This window comes from Triticum aestivum, chromosome 6D (assembly GCF_018294505.1).
Source record: "Triticum aestivum cultivar Chinese Spring chromosome 6D, IWGSC CS RefSeq v2.1, whole genome shotgun sequence".
In the NCBI taxonomy this organism is placed as follows: Eukaryota; Viridiplantae; Streptophyta; class Magnoliopsida; order Poales; family Poaceae; genus Triticum; species Triticum aestivum.
The window spans coordinates 487,758,533-487,776,127 of record NC_057811.1 but is presented as its reverse complement, the minus strand read 5'-3'; positions in this window follow the sequence as shown (position 1 = coordinate 487,776,127).

The following is a 17,595-nucleotide window of genomic DNA, read 5'->3' as shown; positions in this document are numbered from 1 at the left end:
TATGAACTCTTTCAAAATCCATAGAATTTTTTGGAAATCATGAACAATTTTCATATTCACAAACAATTTTTAAAATTGTAAAGTTTTTCCAATCCGCGTAATTTTTTAAAATTCATGAACACTTTTACCAACTACGTGATTATTAAATCAAATTCATAAACTTTTTTGAATATGTGATGTTTTATTTTTCAAATTCATGTAAACTGTTATTGCAATCCCTTTTTTTTTTGCAAATGTTTCCATCAAAAATCAAATGGCCAATGGGCAGCAGTTAGAGGTCAAAGGTTAAGCTATTAGCGGTCACCGGGTCAAAGGAGTCAGCGGTCAAAAACAAATCCTCGCTCATGTGAGAGTCAGTTTCTTGGGCCGGCCCACAAATCTTCTCATGTTAGCGTTGGTTGCGTTACCTGCCGCAATGAGCACTAACAAGGAGCTCTCCTTAAAGTCTATGTATGACCCTACGAGATCTATTTTGGAAGCGAGCCTCGAGAAGCACACCTCACAAGTTTGGTGGTCCATTTTTGAGGGAAGGGATACCCTCAAGTTGGGCCTCATTAACAAGATTGACATTGTTGAAAACATGAAATTTGAAGGTACGTCCGGTTTGCCAAGAATCTTTACATCTGTTGTAGTTGGTTAATGAGTCTATTGACCATACTTCGGCTCATGGAAGGTGGAAGCAATTGAAGAACATTTTTATGATATGGACAATGGCAGTTTCTCGGCCCAGGGGTATCTCGCTACGTTAGTTCCTGGCCCGGTGGATCAGGCTGCATACCCCTAGGTCGGTTCCGTCCTAGATCATATTGGGCAGCCCATGATATTTATACGAAAGGCTATAGAAGACTTGTAGTACAAGACGATGGTACCGGAGCCGAGGAGAACTCTACCTCCACTAACATAGTTGACTAGGATCTGTAACCCTGGAACCCCTGGTGTGCTATATAAGCCATGTGAAGGCTTATCAATATATCATTATAAAATTCCTTTGGTTCTATACATGTATTTTATACACCCCTATCGCAATATACATGAGCAGGGTTAGGTTAATACCTCGATCCGAGAGGGCCCAGACCTAGGTCAATCTTGCTCCTTGTTTCCCTTCTGACATAATCGCTACGCTCTAGCACTTAATTGAACCATATTAGTTCTTTATGTTTTGGGCGCATAATTATAACTTTAGTATACATAAAACTAAAGTTTAGATCACGCGTTAGATGCAGTTTTTATCTGATGTTAAAATTGTTTATGAAGTCAAAATTCTAATTGTCTGTTGTTCATAATAACATTGAGAGTAAAATTCAGACTGTATTCTATATCCGATGCTAAATTGATTTGAAGATCTATCTTTCTCGGGCCTATTAACTAAGAATGTTTTTATGTTGGACTTATAGCTCAATTCTCTTTTGTTGTTGATCATGTGCCTTTAGTACATTATGTCATGAATATATTTGAGGCGTATATATTTTCATATGTGGATCAACGTCTAAATAGTCAGACAACATTATATGAATATTTTTTATGGTGCTTCTAGAACCATTTGATGGTATTTATGAATGAAAAAGGGAATAAATTGCTTAATGAACTCAATACAAATATATTCTCGCAAAAAGATTAATACATATATTGACATCTTACTATCTTGGTAGGTAATGCTTTTATTGTTGTGTGTCTTCACCCACATAAAATTTTCAATCCCGTGGCACCGTCGATATCTTTATGAGCTGGCCACAAGTATCCTATGATATTATTTAAGGAAGTATGCACCAGATATGTGATTGGGCATTTTTATGTGTGTGAGAATTATGATGATATTTTCTATCTCGACCATAAACTCTTTAATATATAATAATAATATATTAATATTTATTACTCCCTCCAAACAGGTGCATAGGGCATGTGCGTGTTCCTGGGTCATCAATTTGACTAACAAAATACATGTTATATACCACCAAAATTATATGTTTAGAAACTTTGTTCAATTACAAATCCAATGATGTGCTTTTTATGGTATATAATACATGTTTTGTTAGTCAAACTAAGGACGTAAAACCCGCACCCAACCTTATAAATTTGACAAAGGGGGGGTACTTGCTTAGCTGCAATACAACGGTCTGTTTATTGTGATCTTGTTAGGTACACTTGGTAAGATGAACCATTTGGATGAATGCCTAACTTCTCTAATCCATTTGACCTAGGCTCCGTAGGAGCAAGTGATATATCAGTAAAAAAAAGTCTACCACGTGCCGATAGCTGGATGTGTTTTCTGCGATTGATTCGTAGTATATGCCTCATTTGTTGTACTATGTCTTTGTATCGAATAATAGATCCAAGAATTCCTAGACCATGTTAGATCGACATGAAATTAGTTCCTATGCCTCATTTATTTTTCTGTCACGTTGATTCTCAACCTCACTTTGAAATTCCTTGAACTTTTCAAAGGTCTAGACTTGTGTTTCATTAAGTAGACATACACATATCTACTCAAGTCATCAGTGAGGGTGAGAACATAACGATAGCCACCGCAAGCCTCAACGCTCATTGGACCGCACACATCAGTATGTATGATTTCCAATAAGTTGGTTGCTCGCTCCACTGTTCCGGAGAACGGAGTCTTGGTCATTTTGCCCATGAAGCATGGTTCGCACGTGTCAAATGATTCATAATCAAGAGACTCCAAAAGTCCATCTGCATGGAGTTTCTTCATGCGTTTGACACCAATGTGACCAAGGCGGCAGTGCCACAAGTATGTGAGACTATCATTATCAACCTTACATTTCTTGGCATTCACACTATGAATATGTGTAACATCACGTTTGAGATTCATTAAGAATAAACCATTGACCAGCAGGGCATGACCATAAAACATATCTCTCATATAAATAGAACAACCATTATTCTCGGATTTAAATGAGTAGCCATCTCGCATTAAACGAGATCCAGATACAATGTTCATGCTCAAAGCTAGCACTAAATAACAATTATTGAGGTTTAAAACTAGTCCCGTAGGTAAATGTAGAGGTAGCGTGCCGACGGCGATCACATCGACCTTGGAACCATTCCCGACGCGCATCGTCACCTCGTCCTTCACCAGTCTCCGCTTATTCCGTAGCTCCTGCTTTGAGTTACAAATATGAGCAACCGCACCGGTATCAAATACCCAGGAGCTACTACGAGCGCTGGTTAGGTACACATCTATAACATGTATATCACATACACCTTTGGTATTGCCGGCCTTCTTATCTGCTAAGTACTTGGGGCAGTTCCGCTTCCAGTGACCGTTTTCCTTGCAATAAAAGCACTCAGTCTCAGGCTTGGGTCCATTCTTTGTCTTCTTCCCGGCAGCTTGCTTACCGGGCGCGGCAACTCCCTTGCCGTCTTTCTTGAAGTTCTTCTTACCCTTGCCTCTCTTGAACTTAGTGGTTTTATTCACCATCAACACTTGATGTTCCTTTTTGATCTCCACCTCCGCTGATTTCAGCATTGAATATACCTCAGGAATGGTATTTTCCATCCCCTGCATATTGAAGTTCATCACAAAGCTCTTGTAGCTAGGTGGGAGCGACTGAAGGATTCTGTCAACGACCGTGTCATCCGGGAGATTAACTCCCAGATGAGACAAGCGGTTGTGCAACCCAGACATTTTGAGTATGTGTTCGCTGACGGAACTATTCTCCTCCATCTTACAACTATAGAACTTGTCGGAGACTTCATATCTCTCGACTCGGGCATGAGCTTGGAAAACCATTTTCAGCTCTTGGAACATCTCATATGCTCCGTGCTGCTCAAAACGCTTTTGGAGCCCCGGTTCTAAGCTGTAAAGCATGCCGCACTGAACCAGGGAGTAATCATCACTACGTGACTGCCAGGCGTTCAGAACGTCTTGAGTTGCTGGGAAAACAGGTGCATCACCTAGCGGTGCTTCAAGGACATATGCTTTCTTGGCAGCTATGAGGATAATCCTCAGGTTACGGATCCAATCCATGTAGTTGCTACCATCGTCTTTCAGCTTGGTTTTCTCTAGGAATGCGTTGAAGTTGAGGGCAACATTAGCGTGGGCCATTTGATCTACAAGACATATTGTAAAGGTTTTTAGACTAAGTTCATGATAATTAAGTTCATCTAATCAAATTATTAACGAACTCCCACTCAGACAGACATCCCTCTAGTCATCTAAGTGATACATGATCCGAGTCAACTAGGCCGTGTCCGATCATCACGAGAGACGGACTAGTCATCATCGGTGAACATCTTCATGTTGATCGTATCTGCTATACTACTCATGTTCGACCTTTCGGTCTCATGTGTTTCGAGGCCATGTCTGTACATGCTAGGCTCGTCAAGTCAACCTAAGTGTATTGCGTGTGTAAATCTAGCTTACACCCATTGTATGCGAACGTTAGAACCTATCACACCCGATCATCACGTGGTGCTTCGGAACAACGAACCTTCGCAACGGTGCACCGTTAGGGGGAACACTTTCTTGAAATTTTAGCGAGGGATCATCTTATTTATGCTACCGTCGTTCTAAGCAAATAAGATGTAAAACATGATAAACATCACATGCAATCAAATAGTGACATGATATGGCCAATATCATTTTGCTCCTTTTGATCTCCATCTTCGGGGCGCCATGTTCATCATCGTCACCGGCATGACACCATGATCTCCATCATCATGATCTCCATCATTGTGTCTTCATGAAGTTGTCTCGCCAATTATTACTTCTACTACTATGGCTAAGGGTTAGCAATAAAGTAAAGTAATTACATGACGTTTCAGTTGACATGCAGGTCATAAATAAATTAAGACAACTCCTAGGCTCCTGCCGGTTGTCATACTCATCGACATGCAAGTCGTGATTCCTATTACAAGAACATGATCAATCTCATACATCACATATATCATTCATCACATCCTTCTGGCCATATCACATCACATGACACTTGCTGCAAAAACAAGTTAGACGTCCTCTAATTGTTGTTGCAAACTTTTACGTGGCTGCTATAGGTTTCTAGCAAGAACGATTCTTACCTACGCCAAAACCACAACGTGATATGCCAATTTCTATTTACCCTTCATAAGGACCCTTTTCATCGAATCCGATCCGACTAAAGTGGGAGAGACAAACACCCGCTAGGCACCTTATGCAACTAGTGCATGTCAGTCGGTGGAACCTGTCTCACGTAAGCGTACGTGTAAGGTCGGTCCAGGCCGCTTCATCCCACGATGCCGCCGAATCAAGATAAGACTAGTAACGGCAAGTAAATTGACAAAATCAATGCCCACAACAACTTGTGTTCTACTCGTGCAGAGAAACTACGCATAGACCTAGCTCATGATGCCACTGTTGGGGATCGTAGCAGAAATTAAAATTTTCTACGCATCACCAAGATCAATCTATGGAGTTTACTAGCAACGAGAGGGGAGGAGTGCATCTACATACCCTTGTAGATCGCGAGCGGAAGCGTTCAAGAGAACGGGGTTGATGGAGTCGTACTCGTCGTGATCCAAATCACCGATGATCCAAGCGCCGAACGGACGGCACCTCCGCGTTCAACACACGTACGGAGCGGTGACGTCTCCCACGCCTTGATCCAGCAAGGAGGAGGGAGAGGTTGAGGAAGAAGGCTCCAACAGCACGACGGCGTGGTGGTGGTGGAGTGACAGTTCTCCGGCAGGGCTTCGCCAAGCACACGCGGAAGAGGAGAGGTGTTGGGAGCTGCGCCTTGGATGTCGTCCTGCAGCCCTCCCCTCACCGCTCTATTTATAGGGAGAAGGGGAAAGGGGCCCGGTCCCTCTAGATGGGATCTAGAGGGGGGGCGGCGACCAAGGGGGAGGTGTTGGAAATATGCCCTAGAGGCAATAATAAAATGGTTGTTATTATATTTCCTTGTTCATGATAATTGTCTATTGTTCATGCTATAATTGTATTAACTGGAAACCGTAATACATGTGTGAATACATAGACCACAACATGTCTCTAGTAAGCCTCTAGTTGACTAGCCCGTTGATCAATAGATGGTTATGGTTTCCTGACCATGGACATTGGATGTCATTGATAACGGGATCACATCATTAGGAGAATGATGTGATGGACAAGACCCGATCCTAAGCATAGCACAAGATCGTGTAGTTCGTTTGCTAGAGCTTTTCTAATGTCAAGTATCATTTCCTTAGACCATGAGATTGTGCAACTCCCGGATACCGTAGGAATGCTTTGGGTGTACCAAACGTCACAACGTAACTGGGTGGCTATAAAGGTGCACTACAGGTATCTCCGAAAGTGTCTGTTGGGTTGGCACGAATCGAGACTGGGATTTGTCACTCCGTATGACGGACAGGTATCTCTGGGCCCACTCGGTAATGCATCATCATAATGAGCTCAATCTGACTAAGGAGTTAGTCACGGGATCATGCATTACGGTACGAGTAAAGTGACTTGTCGGTAACGAGATTGAACGAGGTATTGGGATACCGACGATCGAATCTCGAGCAAGTAACATACCGATAGACAAAGGGAATTGTATACGGGATTGATTGAATCCTTGACATCGTGGTTCATCCGATGAGATCATCGAGGAGCATGTGGGAGCCAACATGGGTATCCAGATCCCGCTGTTGGTTATTGGCCGGAGAGTCGTCTCGGTCATGTCTGCATGTCTCCCGAACCCGTAGGGTCTACACACTTAAGGTTCGGTGACGCTAGGGTTATAGAGATATTAGTATGCGGTAACCCGAAAGTTGTTCGGAGTCCCAGATGAGATCCCGGACGTCACGAGGAGTTCCGGAATGGTCCGGAGGTAAAGATTTATATATGGGAAGTCTTATTTTGGTCGCCGGAAAGGTTTCGCGCATTATCGGTATTGTACCGGGAGTGCCGAAAGGGGTCCGGGGGTCCACCAAGGGGGTCCACCTGCCCCGGGGGGCCCATGGTCTGTAGGGGTGTGCGCCTTGGCCTATATGGGCCAAGGGCACCAGCCCCAAGAGGCCCATGCGCCAAGAGATAAGGGAAAGGGAGAGTCCTAAAGGGGGAAGGCACCACCTAGGTGCCTTGGGGAGGATGGACTCCTCCCTGGCCGCACCCTTCCTTGGAGGAAGGGCCAAGGCTGCGCCCTCCCCTCTCCCTTGCCCCTATATATATCTGGGAAGGGGAGGGCAGCCATACCCCAAGCCCTGGCGCCTCCCTCTCCTTCCCGTGACACATCTCCCTCCTCCCGCAGCGCTTGGCGAAGCCCTGTTGGAATCCCGCTACTTCCACCACCACGCCGTCGTGCTGCTGGATCACCATCAACCTTTCCTCCCCCCTTGCTGGATCAAGTAGGAGGAGACGTCGCTGCTCCGTACGTGTGTTGAACGCGGAGGTGCCGTCCGTTCGGCGCTAGGATCATCGGTGATTTGGATCACGACGAGTACGACTCCATCAACCCCGTTCTCTTGAACGCTTCCGCTCGCGATCTACAAGGGTATGTAGATGCACTCCTCTCTCTCGTTGCTAGATGACTCCATAGATTGATCTTGGCGATGCGTAGAAAATTTTGAATTATTGCTACGTTCCCCAACAGCGGCATCATGAGCCAGGTTTATGCGTAGATTCTATGCACGAGTAGAACACAAAGTAGTTGTGGGCAACGATTTGTTCAATTTGCTTACCGTTACTAGTATTATCTTGATTCGGCGGCATTGTGGGATGAAGCGGCCCGGACCAACCTTACACGTACTCTTACGTGAGACAGGTTCCACCGACTGACATGCACTTGATGCATAAGGTGGCTAGCGGGTGTCTGTCTCTCCCACTTTAGTCGGATCGGATTCGATGAAAAGGGTCCTTATGAAGGGTAAATAGAAATTGGCATATCACCGTTGTGGCTTTTGTTGGAAATATGCCCTAGAGGCAAGAATAAATTGGTTATTATTATATTTCCTTGTTCATGATAATCGTTTATTATCCATGCTAGAATTGTATTGATAGGAAACTCAGATACATGTGTGGATACATAGACAACACCATGTCCCTAGTAAGCCTCTAGTTGACTAGCTCGTTGAATAATAGATGGTTACGGTTTCCTGACCATGGACATTGGATGTCGTTTATAACGGGATCACATCATTAGGAGAATGATGTGATGGACAAGACCCAATCCTAAGCCTAGCACAAGATCGTGTAGTTCGTTTACTCAGAGCTTTTCTAATGTCAAGTATCATTTCCTTAGACCATGAGATTGTGCAACTCCCGGATACCGTAGGAATGCTTTGGGTGTACCAAACGTCACAACGTAACTGGGTGGCTATAAAGGTGCACTACAGGTATCTCCGAAAGTGTCTGTTGGGTTGGCACGAATCGAGACTGGGATTTGTCACTCCGTGTAAACGGAGAGGTATCTCTGGGCCCACTCGGTAGGACATCATCATAATGTGCACAATGTGACCAAGGAGTTGATCACGGGATGATGTGAGTTACGGAACGAGTAAAGAGACTTGCCGGTAACGAGATTGAACAAGGTATCGGGATACCGACGATCGAATCTCGGGGAAGTAACATACCGATAGACAAAGGGAATTGTATACGGGATTGATTGAATCCCCGACATCGTGGTTCATCCGATGAGATCATCGTGGAACATGTGGGAGCCAACATGGGTATCCAGATCCCGCTGTTGGTTATTGACCGGAGAACGTCTCGGTCATGTCTGCATGGTTCCCGAACCCGTAGGGTCTACACACTTAAGGTTCGATGACGCTAGGGTTATAGGGAGTAGATATACGTGGTTACCGAATGTTGTTCGGAGTCCCGGATGAGATCCCGGACGTCACGAGGAATCCCCCCCACCAAGGCCCAAGGCGCAGGGAGAGTGGGAGGGGGCAAACCCTAGGTCCAGATGGGCCTTAAGGCCCACCCTAGTGGCGCCCCCTCTCTCCTTTCCCCTTGGCCGCACCCTAGATGGGTTTGGGGGCTGCCGCCACCCCTGGGGAGGGAACCCTAGATGGGGGCGCAGCCCCTCCCCTTCCCCTATATATACTTGAGGTTTTGGGGCTGCCATGCACGGCGAGATGGTCTCTCTCTTGGCGCAGCCCTACCTCTCTCCCTCCTCCTCTCCCGCGGTGCTTGGCGAAGCCCTGCAAGATTGCCACGCTCCTCCATCACCACCACGCCGTCATGCTGCTGCTGGACGGAGTCTTCCCCAACCTCTCCCTCTCTCCTTGCTGGATCAAGGCGTGGGAGACGTCACCGGGCTGCACGTGTGTTGAACGCGGAGGCACCGTTCTTCGGTGCTTAGATCGGAATCAACCGCGATCTGAATTGCTACGAGTACGACTCCTTCATCCGCGTTCTTGCAACGCTTCCGCATCGCGATCTACAAGGGTATGTAGATGCACTCCCCTTCCCTCGTTGCTAGATTACTCCATAGATTGATCTTGGTGATGCGTAGAAAATTTTGAATTTCTGCTACGTTCCCCAACAGTGGCATCATGAGCTAGGTCTATGCATAGTTTCTATGCACGAGTAGAACACAAAGCAGTTGTGGGCGTAGATGTTGCCAATTCTTCTTGCCGCTACTAGTCTTATCTTGTTTCGGCGGTATTGTGGGATGAAGCGGCCCGGACCGACCTTACACGTACGCTTACGTGAGACAGGTTCCACCGACTGACATGCACTAGTTGCATAAGGTGGCTAGCGGGTGTCTGTCTCTCCCACTTTAGTCGGAACGGATTCGATGAAAAGGGTCCTTATGAAGGGTAAATAGAAATTGGCATATCACGTTGTGGTCTTACGTAGGTAAGAAACGTTCTTGCTAGAAACCTATACAAGCCACGTAAAAACTTGCAACAACAATTAGAGGACGTCTAACCTGTTTTTGCAGCATGTGCCTTGTGATGTGATATGTCCAGAAGATGTGATGAATGATATATGTGATGTATGAGGTTGATCATATTCTTGTAATAGGAATCACGACTTGCATGTCGATGAGTATGACAACCGGCAGGAGCCATAGGAGTTGTCTTAATTTATTGTATGACCTGCGTGTCAATGAAAACACCATGTAATTACTTTACTTTATTGCTAACCGTTAGCCATAGTAGTAGAAGTAATAGTTGGCGAGACAACTTCAAGAAGACACGATGATGGAGATCATGATGATGGAGATCATGGTGTCATGCCGGTGACGAAGGTGATCATGCCGTGCCTCAAAGATGGAGATCAAAGGCGCAAGATGATGTTGGCCATATCACGTCACTTTATGATTTACATGTGATGTTTGTCATGTTTACATCTTATTTGCTTAGAACGACGGTAGCATAAATAAGATGATCCCTCACTAAAATTTCAAGAGAAGTGTTCCCCCTAACTGTGCACCGTTGCGAAGGTTCGTTGTTTCGAAGGACCACGTGATGATCGGGTGTGATAGATTCTAACGTTCGAATACAACGGGTGTTGACGAGCCTAGCATGTACAGACATGGCCTCGGAACACATGCGAAACACTTAGGTTGACTTGACGAGCCTAGCATGTACAGACATGGCCTCGGAACACAAGAGATCGAAAGGTCGAACATGAGTCGTATAGTAGATGCGATCAACATGGAGATGTTCACCGATGATGACTAGTCCGTCTCACGTGATGATCGGACACGGCCTAGTTTGACTCGGATCATGTATCACTTAGATGACTAGAGGGATGTCTATCTGAGTGGGAGTTCATTAAATGATCAGATGAACTTCATTATCATGAACATAGTAAAAAAGGACTTTGCAAATTATGTCATAGCTTGCGCTTTAGTTCTACTGTTTAAGATATGCTCCTAGAGAAAAATTTAGTTGAAAGTTGGTAGTAGCAATTATGCGGACTGGGTCCGTAAACTGAGGATTGTCCTCATTGCTGCACAGAAGGCTTATGTCCTTAATGCACCGCTCGGTGTGCTGAACCTCAGCGTCGTCTGTAGATGTTGCGGAACATCTGACATACACGTTTTGATGACTACGTGATAGTTCAGTGCGTAATACTAACGGTTTAGAATTGTGGCACCACAGACGGTTTTGAAACGTCGCAGAACATATGAGATGTTCCGAAGACTGAAATTGGGATTTCAGACTAGTGCCCACGTCAAGAGGTATGAGACCTCTGACAAGTTTCTTAAGCCTGCAAACTAAGGGAGAAAAGCTCAATCGTTGAGTATGTGCTCGGATTGTCTGAGTACCACAATCGCTTGAATCGAGTGGGAGTTAATCATCCAGATGAGATAGTGATGGTTCTCCATAGTCACTGCCACCAAGCTATTAGAGCTTCGTGATGAACTATAACATATCAGGGATAGACATGATGATCCTTGAGCAACTCGTGATGTTTGACACCGCGAAAGTAGAGATCAAGAAGGAGCATCAATTGTTGATGGTTAGTAAAACCACTAGTTTCTAGAAGGGCAAGGGCAAAAAGGGATACTTCATGCAACAACAAATCATTTGTTGCTCTAGTGAAGAATCCCAAGGTTGAACCCAAACCCGAGACTAAGTGCTTCTGTAATGAGGGGAACGGTCACTGAAGCAGAACTACCCTAGATACTTGGTAGATGAGAAGGCAGGCAAGGTCGACAGAAGTATATTGGATATACATTATATGAATGTGTACTTTACTAGTACTCCTAGTAGCACCAGGGTATTAGATACCGGTTCGGTTGCTAAGTGTTAGTAACTCGAAATAAAAGCTGCGGAATAAACGGAGACTAGCTAAAGGTGAGATGACGATATGTGTTGGAAGTGTTTCCAAGGTTGATGAGATCAAGCATCGCATGCTCCCTTTACCATCGAGATTGGTGTTAAACCTAAATAATTGTTATTTGGTGTTGAGCATAAACATGATTGGATTATGTTTATCGCAATACGGTTATTCATTTAAGGAGAATAATGGTTACTCTGTTTATTTGAATAATACCTTTAATGGTCTTGCACCTAAAATGAATCTCGATCGCAGTGATACACATGTTCGTGCCAAAAGATATAAAATAGTAATGATAGTACCACATACTTGTGGCACTGCCATTTGAGTCATATTGGTATAGAACGCATGAAGAAGCTCCATGTAGATGGATCTTTGGACTCACTCGTTTTTGAAAAGATTGAGACATGTGAACCATGTCTATTGGTATATATGCATGAAGAAACTCCATGTAGATGGATCGTTTGGACTCACTTGATTTTGAATCACTTGAGACATGCAAATCATACCACATGGGCAAGATGACTGAAAGGCCTCGTTTTCAGTAAGATGGAACAAGAGAGCAACTTGTTGGAAGTAATACATTTGATGTGTGCAGTCCAATGAGTGCTGAGGCACGCAGTGGATATCGATATGTTCTTACTTCACAGATGATTTGAGTAGATGCTGAGTGTATTTACTTGATGAAACACAAGTCTGAATTATTGAAGGGTTCAAGTAATTTCAGAGTGAAGTTCAAGATCGTCGTGACAAGAGGATAAAATGTCTGTGATATGATCATAGAGATGAGTATCTGAGTTACGAGTTTGGCACACAATTAAGAAACTGTGGAAACTATTTCACGACTAATACCGCCTGGAACACCATAGTGTAATGGTGTGTCCGAACATCATAACTGCACCCTATTAGATATGGTGCATACCATGATGTCTCTTATCGAATTACAACTATCGTTTATGGGTTAGGCATTAGAGACAACCGCACTCACTTTAAAAGGGGCACCACGCAATTCCGTTGAGACAACACCGTTTAGAGAAACCTAAGTTGTCATTTCTTAAAAGTGTGGGGCTGCGATGCTTATGTGAAAAATTTTCAGGCTGATAAGCTCGAACCCAAAGCGGATAAATGCATCTTCATAAGTATACCCAAAACAGTTGGGTATACCTCCTATTTCAGATCTGGAAGCAAAAGTAATTGCTTCTAGAAACGAGTCTTTCTCGAGGAAAAGTTTCTCTCGAAAGAATTGAGTGGGAGGATGGTGGAGACTTGATAAGGTTATTGAACCGTCACTTCAACTAGTGTGTAGCAGGGCACAGGAAGTTGTTCCTGTGGCACCTACACCAATTGAAGTGGAAGCTTATGATAGTGATCATGAAACTTCGGATCAAGTCACTACCAAACCTCGTAGGACGACGAGGATGCGTACTACTTCAGAGTAATGCGTGATCCTGTCTTGGAAGTCATGTTGCTAGACAACAATGAACCTACGAACTATGGAGAAGCGATGGTGGGCCCATATTCCGACGAATGGCTCAAGGCCATAAAATCCGAGAAAGGATCCATGCACTTGATGGTCGTAAGGCTGTTGGGTGCAGATGGATTTTAAAAGGAAGATAGACAATAATGGTAAGTGTCACCATTAAGAAAGCTCGGCTTGTCGTTTAGATGTTTTCCGACAAGTTCAAGGAGTTGACTACGACGAGACTTTCTCACTCGTAGCGATGCTAAAAGTCTGTCGGAATTATATTAGCAGTTACTGCATTATTTATGAAATCTTGCAGATAGGATGTCAAAACATTGTTTCCTCGACGGTTTTCTTGAGGAAAGGTTGTATGTGATACAACCAGAAGGTTTTGTCAATCCTGAAAGATGCTAACAAGTATGCAAAGCTCCAGCAATCCTTCTAAGGACTGGAATAAGCATCTCGGAGTTGGAATGTACGCTTTGATGAGATGATCAAAGTCTTTGGGTTTATACAAAGTTTGTTAGAAACTTGTATTTCCAAAGAAGTGAGTGGGAGCACTATAGAATTTCTGATAAGTATATGTGAATGACATATTGTTGATCCGAAATGATGTAGAATTTCTGGAAAGCATAAAGGGTTGTTTGAATGGAGTTTTTCAAAGGAAGACCTGGATAAAGCTGCTTACATATTGGGCATCAAGATCTATAGAGATAGATCAAGACGCCTGATGATACTTTCAAAGAACGCACACCTTGACATGATTTTGAAAGAGTTCAAAATAGATCAGCAAAGAAGGAGTTCTTGGCTATGTTACAAGGTGTGAGTATTGAGTAAGACTCAAGACCTGACCACAGCAGAAGAGAGAGAAAGGACGAAGGTCGTCCCCTATGCTTTAGACGTAGGCTCTATAGTATGCTATGATGTGTACCGCACATGAAGTGTGCCTTGCCATGAGTTGGTCAAGGGGTACAATAGTGATCCGGGAATGGATCACATGACAACGGTCGAACTTATCCTTAGTATCTAGTGGACTAAGGAATTTTCTCGATTATGCAGGTGAAAAGGAGTTCGTCGTAAAGGGTTACGTCGATGCGAACTTTGACACTAATCCGGATGGCTCTGAGTAGTAAACCGGATTCGTATAGTAGAGCAGTTATTTGAAATGGCTCCAAATAGCGCGTGGTAGCATCCACAAGATGACATAGATATTCATAAAGCACACACGGATCTGAAAGGTTCAGACTCGTTGACTAATAACCTCTCTCACAAGCATAACATGATCAAACCAGAACTCATTGAGTGTTAATCACATGGTGATGTGAACTAGATTGTTGACTCTAGTAAACTCTTTGGATGTTGGTCACATGGTGATGCGACCTGTGAGTGTTAATCACATGGTGATGTGAACTAGATTATTGACTCTAGTGCAAGTGGGAGACTGTTGGAAATATGCCCTAGAGGCAATAATAAATTGGTTATTATTATATTTCCTTGTTCATGATAATCGTTTATTATCCATGCTAGAATTGTATTGATAGGAAACTCAGATACATGTGTGGATACATAGACAACACCATGTCCCTAGTAAGCCTCTAGTTGACTAGCTCGTTGATCAATAGATGGTTACGGTTTCCTGACCATGGACATTGGATGTCGTTGATAACGGGATCACATCATTAGGAGAATGATGTGATGGACAAGACCCAATCCTAAGCCTAGCACAAGATCGTGTAGTTCGTTTGCTCAGAGCTTTTCTAATGTCAAGTATCATTTCCTTAGACCATGAGATTGTGCAACTCCCGGATACCGTAGGAATGCTTTGGGTGTACCAAATGTCACAACGTAACTGGGTGGCTATAAAGGTGCACTACAGGTATCTCCGAAAGTGTCTGTTGGGTTGGCACGAATCGAGACTGGGATTTGTCACTCCGTGTAAACGGAGAGGTATCTCTGGCCCACTCGGTAGGACATCATCATAATGTGCACAATGTGACCAAGGAGTTGATCACGGGATGATGTGAGTTACGGAACGAGTAAAGAGACTTTCCGGTAACGAGATTGAACAAGGTATCGGGATACCGACGATCGAATCTCGGGCAAGTAACATACCGATAGACAAAGGGAATTGTATACGGGATTGATTGAATCCCCGACATCGTGGTTCATCCGATGAGATCATCGTGGAACATGTGGGAGCCAGCATGGGTATCCAGATCCCGCTGTTGGTTATTGACCGGAGAACGTCTCGGTCATGTCTGCATGGTTCCCGAACCCGTAGGGTCTACACACTTAAGGTTCGATGACGCTAGGGTTATAGGGAATAGATATACGTGGTTACCGAATGTTGTTCGGAGTCCCGGATGAGATCCCGGATGTCACGAGGAGTTCCGGAATGGTCCGGGGGTAAAGATTTATATATGGGAAGTCCTGTTTTGGTCACCGGAAATGTTTCGGGTGTTATCGGTAATGTACCGGGACCACCGGGAGGGTCCCGGGGGTCCACCAGGTGGGGCCACCAGCCCCAGAAGGCTGCGTGGGCTAAGTGTGGGAGGGGACCAGCCCCAGGTGGGCTGGTGCGCCCCCCACCAAGGCCCAAGGCGCAGGGAGAGTGGGAGGGGGCAAACCCTAGGTCCAGATGGGCCTTAAGGCCCACCCTAGTGGCGCCCCCTCTCTCCTTTCCCCTTGGCCGCACCCTAGATGGGTTTGGGGCCTGCCGCCACCCCTGGGGAGGGAACCCTAGATGGGGGCGCAGCCCCTCCCCTTCCCCTATATATACTTGAGGTTTTGGGGCTGCCATGCACGGCGAGATGGTCTCTCTCTTGGCGCAGCCCTACCTCTCTCCCTCCTCCTCTCCCGCGGTGCTTGGCGAAGCCCTGCAGGATTGCCACGCTCCTCCATCACCACCACGCCGTCGTGCTGCTGCTGGACGGAGTCTTCCCCAACCTTTCCCTCTCTCCTTGCTGGATCAAGGCGTGGGAGACGTCACCGGGCTGCACGTGTGTTGAACGCGGAGGCACCGTTCTTCGGTGATTAGATCGGAATCAACCGTGATCTGAATTGCTACGAGTACGACTCCTTCATCCGCGTTCTTGCAACGCTTCCGCATCGCGATCTACAAGGGTATGTAGATGCACTCCCCTTCCCTCGTTGCTAGATTACTCCATAGATTGATCTTGGTGATGCGTAGAAAATTTTGAATTTCTGCTACGTTCCCCAACAGCTTTTGCGTAGGTAAGAAACGTTCTTGCTAGAAACCCATAGCAGCCACGTAAAACATGCAACAACAATTAGAGGACGTCTAACTTGTTTTTGCAGGGTATGGTATGTGATGTGATATGGCCAAAAGGATGTGATGAATGATATATGTGATGTATGAGATTGATCATGTTCTTGTAATAGGAATCACGACTTGCATGTCGATGAGTATGACAACCGGCAGGAGCCATAGGAGTTGTCTTAATTTATTGTATGACCTGCGTGTCAATGAAAACGCCATGTAATTACTTTACTTTATTGCTAACCGTTAGCCATAGTAGTAGAAGTAATAGTTGGCAAGACAACTTCATGAAGACACGATGATGGAGATCATGATGATGGAGATCATGGTGTCATGCCGGTGACGAAGGTGATCATGCCACGCCTCGAAGATGGAGATCAAAGGCGAAAGATGATATTGGCCATATCATGTCACTTTATGATTTGCATGTGATGTTTGTCATGTTTACATCTTATTTGCTTAGAATGATGGTAGCATAAATAAGATGATCCCTTAGTAAAATTTCAAGAGATGTGTTCCCCCTAACTGTGCACCGTTGCGAAGGTTCGTTGTTCCGAAGCACCACGTGATGATCGGGTGTGATAGATTCTAACGTTCGCATACAACGGGTGTTGACGAGCCTAGCATGTACAGACATGGCCTCGGAACACAAGCAAAACACTTAGGTTGACTTGACGAGCCTAGCATGTACAGACATGGCCTCGGAACACAAGAGACCGAAAGGTCGAACATGAGTCGTATAGTAGATACGATCAACATGGAGATGTTCACCGATGATGACTAGTCCGTCTCACGTGATGATCGGATACGGCCTAGTCGATTCGGATCATGTATCACTTAGATGACTAGAGGGATGTCAATCTAAGTGGGAGTTCATTAATAATCAGATGAACTTAATTATCATGAACATAGTCAAAATGTCTTTGCAAATTATGTCATAGCTTACGCTTTGGTTCTACTGTTTAAGATATGTTCCTAGAGAAAATTTACTTGAAAGTTGATAGTAGAAATTATGTGGACTGGGTCCGTAAACTGAGGATTATCCTCATTGCTGCACAGAAGGCTTATGTCCTTAATGCACCGCTCGGTGTGCTGAACCTTGAGCGTCGTCTGTAGATGTTACGAAACATCTGACATACA